This window comes from Cucumis sativus, chromosome 4 (assembly GCF_000004075.3).
Source record: "Cucumis sativus cultivar 9930 chromosome 4, Cucumber_9930_V3, whole genome shotgun sequence".
NCBI classification, from domain to species: domain Eukaryota; kingdom Viridiplantae; phylum Streptophyta; class Magnoliopsida; order Cucurbitales; family Cucurbitaceae; genus Cucumis; species Cucumis sativus.
Window position 1 is genome coordinate 11,433,722 of NC_026658.2, and position 12,690 is coordinate 11,446,411.

At 34.6% G+C, this 12,690-nt stretch overlaps 1 long non-coding RNA gene across 7 annotated transcripts in view; it reads left to right on the forward strand.

Annotated features, from left to right (window-relative positions):
* The first annotated feature begins 317 nt into the window (after window positions 1-317).
* LOC116403245 overlaps window positions 318-12,690 on the forward strand; it is a 13,752-nt gene continuing 1,379 nt past the window's right edge. For 4 of the 7 annotated variants that reach the window (XR_004215905.1, XR_004215904.1, XR_004215903.1 and 1 more), the window contains exons 1-4: window positions 318-525; window positions 618-690; window positions 776-824; window positions 1,675-1,773. This is a non-coding gene — a long non-coding RNA (uncharacterized LOC116403245). Of the gene's footprint in view, window positions 526-617; window positions 691-775; window positions 826-1,334; window positions 1,357-1,401; window positions 1,426-1,674; window positions 1,774-12,690 lie in introns of those variants that run through there. The other 3 variants (XR_004215908.1, XR_004215906.1, XR_004215909.1) reach the window with 3 other exon arrangements.

The following is a 12,690-nucleotide window of genomic DNA, read 5'->3' on the forward strand; positions in this document are numbered from 1 at the left end:
ATATATATATATATAATATATATTTATTTTTACTTTAGTAAAAATTTCTTTATTATTTTTCTTTCTTCTTTTCCTTTTCTTTTCTTTTCTCCCTTCTTCTTCCCCGTGCGATCGTGACTCCCATCCATCTTCTCCTTCTTTCCGCCGATCTCTTCCTTCCATTTTCTCCTTCCGCCGCAGCCCAGCAACCGCCGTAGCCCAGCAACCGCCACCCGAGACTTCTCTTCTTCCGTTTCTCTTTCTTTTTCACCATACCCAGCCGCGAAGCAAGACCGTGCCGCTGCCAGTCCAGATTTGCGTTGCAGTCGTGCGCGCGAATTGCCGTCTCCATCTCCGTTCGCGAAGCAAAACCGCCGCCGCTCGCCGAACCCAACCGCCACCCTCTCTTTTCTTCTTCAGATCTAAACCGTCGCGCCCATCCGCCTGTAACCGTCGTGCCTCTCCGCTCACAACCGTCGTGCCTCCCTCGCAAAGCAAATCGTCGTCCAGATCTGCCTCGCCGTGAACCATTGGGCTCATATTTGGGTAAGAACAAGTTATGGTTTTTGTTGGTTTCTTGGTTTTTGTTGGATGCTGCCATTGGATTTAATTGTTGGCGAAATGCTTAATTCTTGAAGGTACATCTTGATTCAGTGAGCGAATCCTTGATTTTCCAAAAGGTTGAAGTGGACTTGATTTTCCACTTCTTGGGTAAGTTGTGGAATTTACATATGGGGTAATTTGAATGGTTGAAACTATTTAGAAAGATGTTGATTTTATGATTGATTATGTTTAGGATTTGATTCATTGGATTTAGTAGATTGAAGAACTTGCATAAAAGTGAGGTAAGGGATTTTCTACTGGACTTACCTAAAGTTTTTGAGTTGTGTTGGACTGTATGGATGATGATTAAGATGTACATGTTTGATTGCAGACTAAATGTTTAGTGTATGTTGTATTTGACTGGAAACATATATATATACATTGATGTGTGAATTGATGTGGATTGCCGAAAGTATACATGTGAATGACTGAAATTATGCTTCTGTGTACATGATGATATTAATAGATTGTGCTGTATAAAGATTGGATGTGAACTAGTGAATTTGTTTCAGTTGGATGTGGATTATACTGAACTGTGGTTTGTGCTGGTGAACTGAGGGGTGTATTGACTTGACTGTATAGTGGATTGACTGATGTATTAGCATATTATTGACAGACATATGACTGTAGTAAAATAAGTTGACTGTTAGGATGTTGAAAGAAAGGACTTTGTGATTTGAAGTAACTGAAAGATGGGTTGAATGGAATGAGGGGATAAATTGTTAGGTTGTATTGGGATGTTTACCTTGTAGGTGTCCCACGGGATCACCAATTTATTTTGCACCTTCGGGAGTATTTGACTGATATGTGTTTCTGCAGAACACTTGACTGATATGTACGTCCCTCGGGGCGTTAGACTGATATGTACGTCCCTCGGGGCGTTAGACTGATATGTACGTCCCTCGGGGCGTCAGACTGATATGTACGTCCTTCGGGGCGTTAGACTGAGATGTGTATCCTACGGGATCACAAGACTGCGACTGTACAGGGTGTCCCAATAGAACTTTAACAATTTATTTTCCCCTGACGAGACCAGTAGAGGTCTCTTACTGAGTATTTAAAATACTCACCCTTCTTATGTTTAATTTTCAGGAAAAGGAAATAAAGGTGGCAAACCGGCGAGGGGCAGGAAGGAAGCGTGATTGCCATAGGAAATGTGTTATTTTGCTTCCGCTTATGATTTCTTTTAAGGTTTAAGATGTACTAAAAACTTAGTTTACAAACTTTTATTTGTAAATAGTGTTATTTTTAAGTTTTCTTGAGTATTTGAAAATCAGGCCTGACATAATTTGTTTTTAAATTGACTTACGTTTCATTTTGTATCAACCAAAGTCTTTTGTCAAAAATTAACGACCTCGACTTACCCAGAAAAGTTGGGTCGTTACATATATATCATTGACTCCAATGATTCAAGATTAATTGACAAAATTCTTATAGACTGAGTTAATCAACATTCGTTAACTAACGGGTCATTCATGTGTGTACTGGAACGATTCAGAATCACCTCGTTTGTACTAACTACAAAGCGGGCGGCATCCACAATTTCTCTGAAAAAATCTGGGTTACTACAACGTCACCACGATGTACAATTTTCCTGATAAGATGGTACTTACGTTCGATATGTTTTCCCCGTTTACGGCTTTTAGGTTCTCTTGAATTTGCAACTGCACCACTGTTGTGACAGTATAAAGTGATTGATAGATGCATATTTGGAACGACTTTCAGATCTGTCAAGAATTTTCTTAGCCATAATGCTTCTGTTGTTGCTTCAAAAGTTGCTATGTATTCTCCCTCCATTGTGGAATCAACTATACAAGTTTGTTTTATGCTTCTCCAAACTACTACTCTTCTATTTAGAGTGAATACTAATCCTGATGTAGACTTTCTAGCATCTTGATCAGTTTGAAAATCATAATGAGTGTATCCAGTAAGGATCAAATCTTTTGTACCATACACAAGAATGTAGTGTTTTGTTCTTCAAAGATATTTTAGAACATTCTTAACGGTTGTCTAGTGATCACGTCCAAGATTGGACTGATACCTACTGACCATCCCTACTAAGTAGCAAATGTCAGATCTAGTACACAACATTGCATATATCAAACTTCCAACAGCGGAAGCATAGGAAAATTTTCTCATATCCTCAATTTCTTGAGGTGTCTTAGGACATTGTTCCTTTGACAAATGAATTTCGTAGATGTATAATAGCATACCCTTTTTGGAATTCTACATTTTATATCTAGACAACATTTTGTCTATATAAGATGCTTGAGACATGGCTAGTGTTTTGTTCTTGCAGTTCTGTACAATTTGGATCTTAAGAACGTATTGTGCATTTCCCAGAACTTTCATTTGAAATTGCATAGCTAGCCATTTCTTGATATTAGTATGAAATCCTATGTCCTTTTCAAATAAGTAGAATATCATCTACATACAAGACTAAGAGTACTACAATGGAATTGACGACCTTTTTTGTAAGCATAAGGTTCGTCAACCTTTTGTATCAAAGCCATAAGATTTGATCATAGTATCAAATCTTATATTCCAGGATCTAGATGTTTGTTTTAATCCATAAATGGATTTTTGAATCTTACAAACCTTTTGTTCTTGATCTTGATCTATAAACCCCTATAATTGAGTAATATAGATACTCTCTTCAAGATTGTCATTAAAAAAAAGTTGTCTTGACATCCATCTGCAAAATTTCATAATCATAAAACGTGGCGATGCATAAGACTATTCTAATTGACTTTAGCATGGCAACGATAGAGAAAGTTTCTTCATAGTCTATGTTAGAAAGAGACATGCGCAGTGGAAAAATGGAATACAAAATTCCCCTAATTGCACCTATTTAACTTGCAACCCTAAATTAAAAGAATTATGAAATATTATACCTTTGTATCTATTCGAATATGAATGTCTATACCTCTCACAAAATTCCAAAAGTTTTTGAAACCAAAATGTAACACCTTAAACTTAGGATTTGGAATTCGTATCTCCAGCATTCTCTGCATCCCCTGCCACCTGGCAGCATCATCCTTACTATTCTTAAAAACTTATTAGAATGAAATTCCTCTTCCCAAAACAACACGAAATCTTTCAGCATGCTTTGCCTCACTCACATGCATCCTAGGAAAATTTCCAAGAGGTCACCCAACATAGAATTTCTTCAAGCTAAGCACGCTTAACTTTGAAGTCCCTATAATCGAGCCACCGAAAAAAAAAGGTTCACATTGTTGGTATAGGTATTAAGTTTTAATTCTTTTCAGTCTTTCTTAACATGACTTTCATGTCCTCAAGGTGCACCTTGTCGGTATACTTGTCGATTTCTCTCTCTTCTCTCAATTCGGACAATTCGACTTATTCCATCACAGTGTTCTAAGTTTATTCCATATGAACTAGCAGGGAAACCTAATGGACTTATATATCATGGGCTCCAACGATTCAAGATTAACCATGATTAATAAGTTAATCCTTCACATGTTATTCGTAACCTCGAATGGATCAAATTACTGTTTTATCCTTGAGACTACATCTTATTTCTTAAGTCTCATTGATCCACTATTGAACAATTGGTTTAAGGTTCAACCTATAAACTTAATCCCTCTCGGGCTAATGTGAGGGTGGGGCCCCTTGTTCAAGATATGGATTTAGTGCTTAAGAGAACAACCTATCTACTAACCCTAAAACAGGTAGAAGTGAATTTTTTCTTGCATCCTATGTTCCCAGCCATTCATCTGATCTTACCCTTGAAATGAGAGGCTTATTGGGAGAACGTTGATGAGATACCCTCACTTATGCAAATGTAAGGATAATCTCATGTGAACAGGAGTCCATAGTTAGCTTAGGATTAAGATTAAGCTACCTAAGTCATCAATAAACGAAATAGTTAGTTCTAAACAGTAAACGGTGTTTAACGTAAAAGTGACTATTTCATGGATCAGTCTTATGTAAGTACTTTACATAGGATGCCCCCACTTTCATGTCTCTACATGAACAATTTAGGATCACCTCGTTTGTACTAATTACAAAGCGGGTCACATCTGTAGTTTCTCTAAATAAGGCACTATAGACTATTGAGGCTATATACTCGAACTTGATCCACATTTATGTCTCGACATAAAGTTCAAATGTATTAAAAAATAGCATCAAGACTTAGTTTATTGGATTTAAGATTATAATTTTTAATTTTTCAATAATGATTTTATTGAACTGAATATGATAACAAACTACGAGTTTTAGGACATAAAATCCCAACATATGTATTTTTGCCTCTAATAATAATGTTGAAAGATGTTTATTGATGTTGTCTCTTTGATTTGGAGTCGCCATGTAGGAGTTTCTCTGATTGTGAGTTTCGGATAGTTTTTCGATCACCAGTGCGTGGGAGACTATTCGTCCTCATAGTAGTAGGGTTGGCTGGTCGGGTTTACTATGGGGTGGGGGAAATATTCCTAAGCACTCCTTTTGTGCTTGGTTGGCCATCAGGGATAGGTTGGGTACTAGAGGTAGGTTAAGTCTGTGGGATAGGTCGATTCCTTTATCGTGTTTGCTTTGTGGAGGGAACTATGAGTCTCGTGATCATTTGTTTTTTTCTTGTCATTTTGGGTGGGAGATTTGGTCGAGGATCCTTTTGCTTATGTCATCTTCTCATAGAACCGGTTATTGGGGGGTTGAGTTATCTTGGATTTATAATCAGGGTATTGGGAAGAGTGTGAGGAGAAAACTGTGGCGCCTTCTCTAGTGCTACAATTTATTTCATTTGGCAAGAGCGAAATCATCGTCTTCATGGAGGTGCTATTCGGGAGCCTCTGGTTGTATTCCAGCTCATTCAGTCGTGTATTAAAGCGCGTGCTGCTTCTTGGTCGGATGGTGTTCATGGTCTTATTTAATGTTCTTTTCGTTTGCTTGTCCCCGGGCTGTGGGGTTTCTCTTCTCTTTATTAACTTTGTTGTCTTTCTCTCTTCTTCTTGTCCTTTTAATGTTTGGAACACTAGTTGGTTTCTTTTGGTTTTAGTTATTGTTCCTGAGATGTGGGGTTGTTTTGGGTACTTATGGGTTGTTTTGTCTAACTACTTGTTCTGTGAGTGTTGTTCGCTCTTTTGTCTTGACCTCAGGCTGTGGGTCCACATTGTTGTTGTATAATATTATCATTACCTTTTCAAAAAAAAAACATCAAACTCAATGCTAAGTTTGACTGCTCCCTTCGAAGTGACAACAAGCCTCGTTTTCGCCCTACTGTGGATCGAGGAGGATTCCTCCTCTTTTCAAAGCCCTCAATCAAACTTGACGTTATGTTTAAAACACTAAAAATAAATGGTCTAGTTTTGGTTAGGCCAAAAGCGATGTTTTCCACCAAAAGCTCTAATAGCTAGGGAACTCAACATGTTCTACTTGACCTAACCGACTTGACTCTGCATTTGTTATGAGCTTTTTTTAATGCATATTGCATATGTTTTTTTTATAATTGTTGATTGTCTCACTTTTGTATGGTATGCATTTACGAGCCTCTTTTCTTTCTTTGTTATGAACTGCGGTAACTAGGCATTGCTAGAACCGATGGGGTAACATTTCTATGGTTCTACACATAGTTTCTAAGTGTGATTGCTCACCTCTAATTTTCAAAACACTTAATTTCTAAGCACATACAATGTTCACCTAGAAAAAATTGAAAATTGTTGTAGTTAAGATCAAAACTAATTAGTTATGAAATAAGACATAAGAGATTTGATTTTAACAACCTTCCTGTTGTACTTGGGATCCACTCTGGCTTTATGCTGGAAAATTGGTTTGGAGCTGATCGTAAGCTTTCGGTTGCTCTTCTATAACCTTTAGATACTCTTCAAAGCTATAAGCTTTGCTTCCTGACGAAGAATCTTCTAATATTACAATACATAAGAAAATTCTATTTCATAAACCCTGTATCATAATTGAGGCTGATAGAATGATTATTCTATAACCCTACCGATAGTTTCATTCTTAACATTCATAGACACGATGCATGGCAGCTATCCAATTCTATTTCATGTTCTCGAGAATGGCTCGGTTTAACAATAATGTTAATTTTGTTTTCTATTTTAAAATAATAACGCTGCTTACTAATCTTTTTTTTTTTTCATTTGGCATTCTACTTTTTCTACTTAGCTTTCTTTCCCTAGTGATAACAAATAACACGGGTGATAAAAAACTTAATCACTCACTATACATTATACTAATTCCCAAGTTAAATTTAAACATTTTAAATTACAACCAATATAAATAAATCTCATTACCCTTTACGAGCTAGGAAAGGGACCTAATGGATCTACAAATCAAAAGCTACAACGATCTAAGATTAATTGGCTAAACTCATTAACCACATTAATCAATATTCGTTAGCTGTGTGTACACTCCATTAAAGACTCACAACTGAACTCTTCTCACTAAAAATATATGTCTGTGTCCACGGATATAGACCAATAATAGTAAGTTAGTCCTTCACGAGTGTTTGTAACACCAGTTGGATCAATTTACCGCTTTCCCCTATTTACCTCTAATCCTTAAAAACCAGTGCTCCTCTAATGAACAACTTGTTTATGGTCCTACTAATAAACAAAAACCCCTCTCATGTCATAGAGAGGGTACGAACCCTTTGTCCAAGTTTTGGAGCCACCATTTAAGCTAACATTCATCTACTTACCCTAAAGTAGGAAATGAGTGAATTCTATTTTGTTTAATTATAATCCCAACTCCCCACTCAGTCTTGTCCCCAAAATCACTACTACAAAAATAGGCTCTCTTGACGGTTGTAGTTTTCCTTTCTTGACGTTTTTAAATAAAAAAACGTCAAGAATTTTTATGAAAGCCCAATTTTCAACTTTCTTGACGTTTATTAAACGTCAAGTAAGATGTATTTTTTCTTGACGTTTAAAAAACGTCAAGAATGTTTATGAATCACATCGACGTTTTTTAAACGTCAAAATATATAGTTTTCCTCGACGTTTTAAAACGTCAAGAAATTTATAAAAATTCTTAACGTTTTTAAAATGTTGAGATAATTCTAAAAAGTTCTTGACATTTTTAAAAACATCAAGAAATTTATAAAAAATTCTTGACGTTTTTAAAACGTCAAGATAATTCTAAAAAATCATTTGATGTTTTTAAAAAACTTCAAAAATTTTAATTTGTTTTTGAGTCTTTAAAAACATCAAGAAATTTCTAAAAAATTATTGTGTGAATATTCTTTTACAAAACGCAACGTTTCAATTAGATCACTTCCCCTTTTCTTAATTAAACCTAATTCGCCGCGACTTTGTCCCTTCTCCACCCGAAATCAAAAGCGTCGTTCACCTAACCTTCCCTTCGTCCATTTGCGTTCATCGTCCGTCATCGTTCGTCTGCTTTGCGTTCCCTTCACCTTCGTTGATTTGCGTCAGTCTGTTCACTGTTCGAAATGTGTAAACACATTCTCTGTTTGAAAACGAGTAAACACGTTCACCGTCCTTCTGTCGCATTCCACTTTCGCTAAACCTCTATTCGTTTCCAAATCCTTCATGGTTACTCATTCATTTTCTTCCCTTTCTAAAGGTAATAATTTTCCTTTTTTCCTTTGTGATTAAAATTTGTAATTTGTTATTTAAAATTGGAATGCAAAATTAAAGAAGAGGAAATATGCCTTAGAGAATGGAAGAAAGGTTTTGCATTTTAGGCTTGAAAAGGGGGGATACAAGTTATTATAATTGTAATATATATATATTTTGAACAAGGCTACCAAGCGTGCAAATAATTCATTGGTTAGTTTAGGGATTGGAAAAAGAAGGATTGTGGAGTTTGTGATAATATTTTGGTACACTGGAGCTGGAAACAAAGAATATTAAAAAACACATACTGTTATACACAGTATTATAATAATACGAATCACTAGCTATTCTTCTTCGTTTTCTTTTTCTTCTCCTTGAATTTTTGTTATGGGTATTGTATTCCATTTTGTGTTTTAGATTGTGAAGTATGGGGTAGCTAAACTCTTAATCCTATGGATAGATGTAGACAAAGTTTATGAATTATTCTTTGTAATGCATCTGATTATTTGCTCTTCATCTTTTCATGTTTTTATGTGAATGACGTTCATAATATCTTAATCACAGATTAATTGTTGATTGGCCATGAACCTTAATCTTTGCATGACTAGAGTGGTTATGAACTTGGAAAGAGATAATTAAGGATCCTTGAGGAGGTTGTTGAAAGAAGTGGACCTAAAAACTTTTGTTTGTTAATAAAAAGAAAAATGAACAGAGATTCATCTTCGTCATGGGTCTTGATGTTTAATTTAATTTAAATTGTGTATGAATTTTTAATTACGAGAATTTTAATATGTTGCAAGAGCACTATAGCCAAGGTATAGAGTGAGGGAGATAAGGTTTATATGTCTTAGAGAATGGAAAGATGGAATTTGTGCTAAAATCATTAGTGTTCCAAATACAATTATGAATTGGGTATAGTTGCATTCCCCCTTCTGGATTGCATAGCACATAAATATACTCTCATGGATTGCATAGCACATAAATATACTGTCAAAAACAATAACATAAAACACAAACTTGATTTAGTTTCATTCACACTTGTACACCAACATGTTTCAAGTAATGATCATATATTTATCATTTTCAAATTTGGTAATATAAAATGGAAGAAGTGAGACCTTGAGGTTTTGACCACCAATACTATCTAACTGATGAGTTTATGATTTTTGTTTCTATTGTGTTCTTTCCTTAAGCTTTAACTTGTTTTAGGGGCAAGATGGTGAAGGTCTAGTCCACAACCTTTCCCAAGAATTTAATGATGTTTGGGTTGACCCAATTATTGTTATTGGACAACATTTTATGGTAATTGGTTGTTATGGTTTTTAAGTGTGTTTTGATATCTTGTGTTAAAAAATAATTGCAAAAAGTCGGAAAGTTTGTTAAAGATTAGGTGTTTTTAAGTTTGTCATTCCACTTTAATTCTCACCAGTACTTGCTGAATGGAAGCCTCTTGTCTAAGACAATTCGAGTGGAATAACTCTTGTGACTACCACAACATTTGGGAACTCACCAAATGTAAGACAATTCCTTCATCCTAGCATTTGATCTCTCTCTATAATTTGGTTTGCTATCATAGGTTTCATTAAAATAAATGCTGATAATTCAACTCCAATGTTCTTATTTTCTTAACTCTCATTCAGTCAGTTAGAATCAAAACTCATTTATTTATCTTGTCTCCATAATTTGGATTCAAAGATTCATCACAATAATCTTCTCAACAACATTCTTGAAAAGGTATTGAATTTTCAACTGTGTGACCTTTATACACAAATTTCTTCAAAGAAATTTACATTCTTAGAGTTTAGAGCTTTGAATTCTAGTACAACTTATAAAGCTTTTGATACTTGTTAGAATTTTTTGCTTGGTGTGGATAAAACCTTATTTACATTCTTTCTTTCCTGCATGTTCTCTTTGATATTTGTTAGACTTTTTTGCTTGGTTGTCCTTAGTGTTTTCCTCTTTAGCTGAATTTTTCTATCTTGAAAAAATAGAGCTTTAAAATTCAACTTTAACTTTATTTGATACTATCTTAGTCCATACTTATTTTGGTATTTCTTTCCTTTCTCACAAACACATCTAAGAGGTTGCCTTCACAATATGGCCAAATTAACAATATGGCAACCTTTTTCATTGCAAAACATATTAGAGGTTGGTTACTTAGTTAGCCTTATTGGGTAAATAATTGACATTTAGGTACTTTTTAGTTTGTATATTTATAGATGCCAAATCGATATGTGAATTTTAATTGTTGCTTATTTGAAACATTGCAACCATTTGATAAAATGTTGCTATGTGAATCCATCTTAACTTGATATATTATTTTATTTTGGTTTAGGTTGTGGAATCCAAGTTTGTATTTGAAGTCAAATTCATCCAAGATCATTGAGTTTCAAAGCTTCTTTAATTAAGATTTTGTTTCTTGAACTAGAATTGTAGTCTTGTGATTTTTGGAATAGCATAGTTGGATTGGTTTTGTAATTTTGGGATTATTATTAGGTTTGACTGAAGTAGTGTTTTGTATATGACAATATCGAACAAACATGTAAAGTTTTCGAAATGTTCATACATATATGATTAAATGTTAATATATGTTAAAGTTTTGGAATTGTACTCGTGCATATTTATGAGATTGTTGGGCCACACTACAGAATTATAGAGACAATACAGGAACAAAAATATAAATAAATTATAATTTAGAAAAAAAATGAAACAAGCTTGACGTTTTTTAAATGTCATAAACAAATACATTCTTGACGGTTTTTCAATGTCATTAACAAGTAAATTCTTGACGTTTTTTAAACGTCATAAACAATTGTGTTCTTGACCGTTTTTAAATGTCATAAATTACATTCTTGATAGTTTTTAAATGTCATGAATACTCATTCACTTGACGATTTTTAACTGTCATGAATATTTGTATACTTGACGTTTATAAACTGTTAAGAATCGCTATTCTTGACGTTTTATTAACCGTCAAGAACTTTGACTTTCTTGACGCTGGCTTCAACGACGGTTTTAAAACCGTCAAGAATAGTGATTCTTGACAGTTTAAAAACGTCAAGAGAGTCTTTTTTGTAGTAGTGAATGATAAGCTTATTGAGTCGGCGATCTAGCCACTCTCACTCGTACAAATCAAAGGACAATCTCTCGGAACAAGAGTTCATAATACACTCAAGATTAAGACTAAGTTATCTAGGTCATCCTAGTGAAATAGAAACCTAACTAGTTAATGTAGTAACACCAAGTGGTTACTATTTCACGGTCTGGTCTATTGCAATCTCATTGCATAGGATACCTTCACTCGCATGTCAACTACATGAACACATTGGATCATTGTATTTGTATCAAATACAAGTGAGTCGTATTCATAATGTTACCAGGATAAAGGTACCCAGTCTTATCCCTATACTATAGACCCTTTAAGCTGATCTCGAACATTGATCCTGTATGTCTCTACATACTATTCAATACTTATTAAACAGTTTAGGATGTTAGTTTATTGGATTTGAGTTATTAAGACAAAACTAATAATATAATCAATAACAATTATTACAATAATAACACTTTATTAACAATGGTCAATGGATTATATTTACAATCTACGAGTTTTAGGACATAAATTCCAACAAACTCCCACTTGGACTAAAACTCTAGTCTCTTTGGGATGTTCATAATAAAGTAATCCTCTAACATTGAAAATGGTAAAATGTACAAGTGTATTACATAAAATGTGTATATACAAATACAATAAACTAGGGCATCCTCATACCCATTACACATCTGCCACTTTTCCTAGATTACCTAATGTACATAACTCGCAGATCTAGACTTTCTAGAAGACCCTCGAACACTTTAGCCATGAGAGTCTTTGTAAATGGATTAGTAATATGCCCCACTATTATCACAATATAAAGTGATGGGGCATGTTCATGTTTGGAACAACTTCCAAATTATGCAAGAACTTCCTCAGCAAAACTGCTTCTTTTGCTGCTTCACAAGTAGCAATATACTCAACTTTCATAATAGAGTGTGTAATGACGCGTGGCTCAGGCTGCTTGATCATGCCAGGACATGCTTCTTGCATGTCCCAAGCCTAAATAACCTCTTTCGCTCAAAACACACGCTCATCTCACCTTGTCATCCTGGCAATCAACCCACCCTTGGCCTTGCCTAGAAATATGATTTTTCTACCAGAAACTTAACTCGACTTTGAAGCTTAAATCAATAAGATTCCTTCTACAAACTTACTTAGAATGTCTTCACTAGCTTACCACAAAGTGTCACTAACAAATTCCAAGTATTGAGTTATGTAGCTCAAAATACTCTACATTGTTCAAGTTTTTTTTTTTTTTTTTTTAAAATGACCTTTGAGTCTTTCTTCACTTCAATGCCTTTCTTCCTGGTAGCCTTTCTCCTGATACTACACTCAATTTAGGAGATTTTCGAAGTAGAGTTACCCAATTAACACAAGTTGATTGTTAACATAATTCGTCCAAAGTTGTACATATAGTGATCCTTGCATGCTCTTTGGTTGACACTTTTTTCTCAC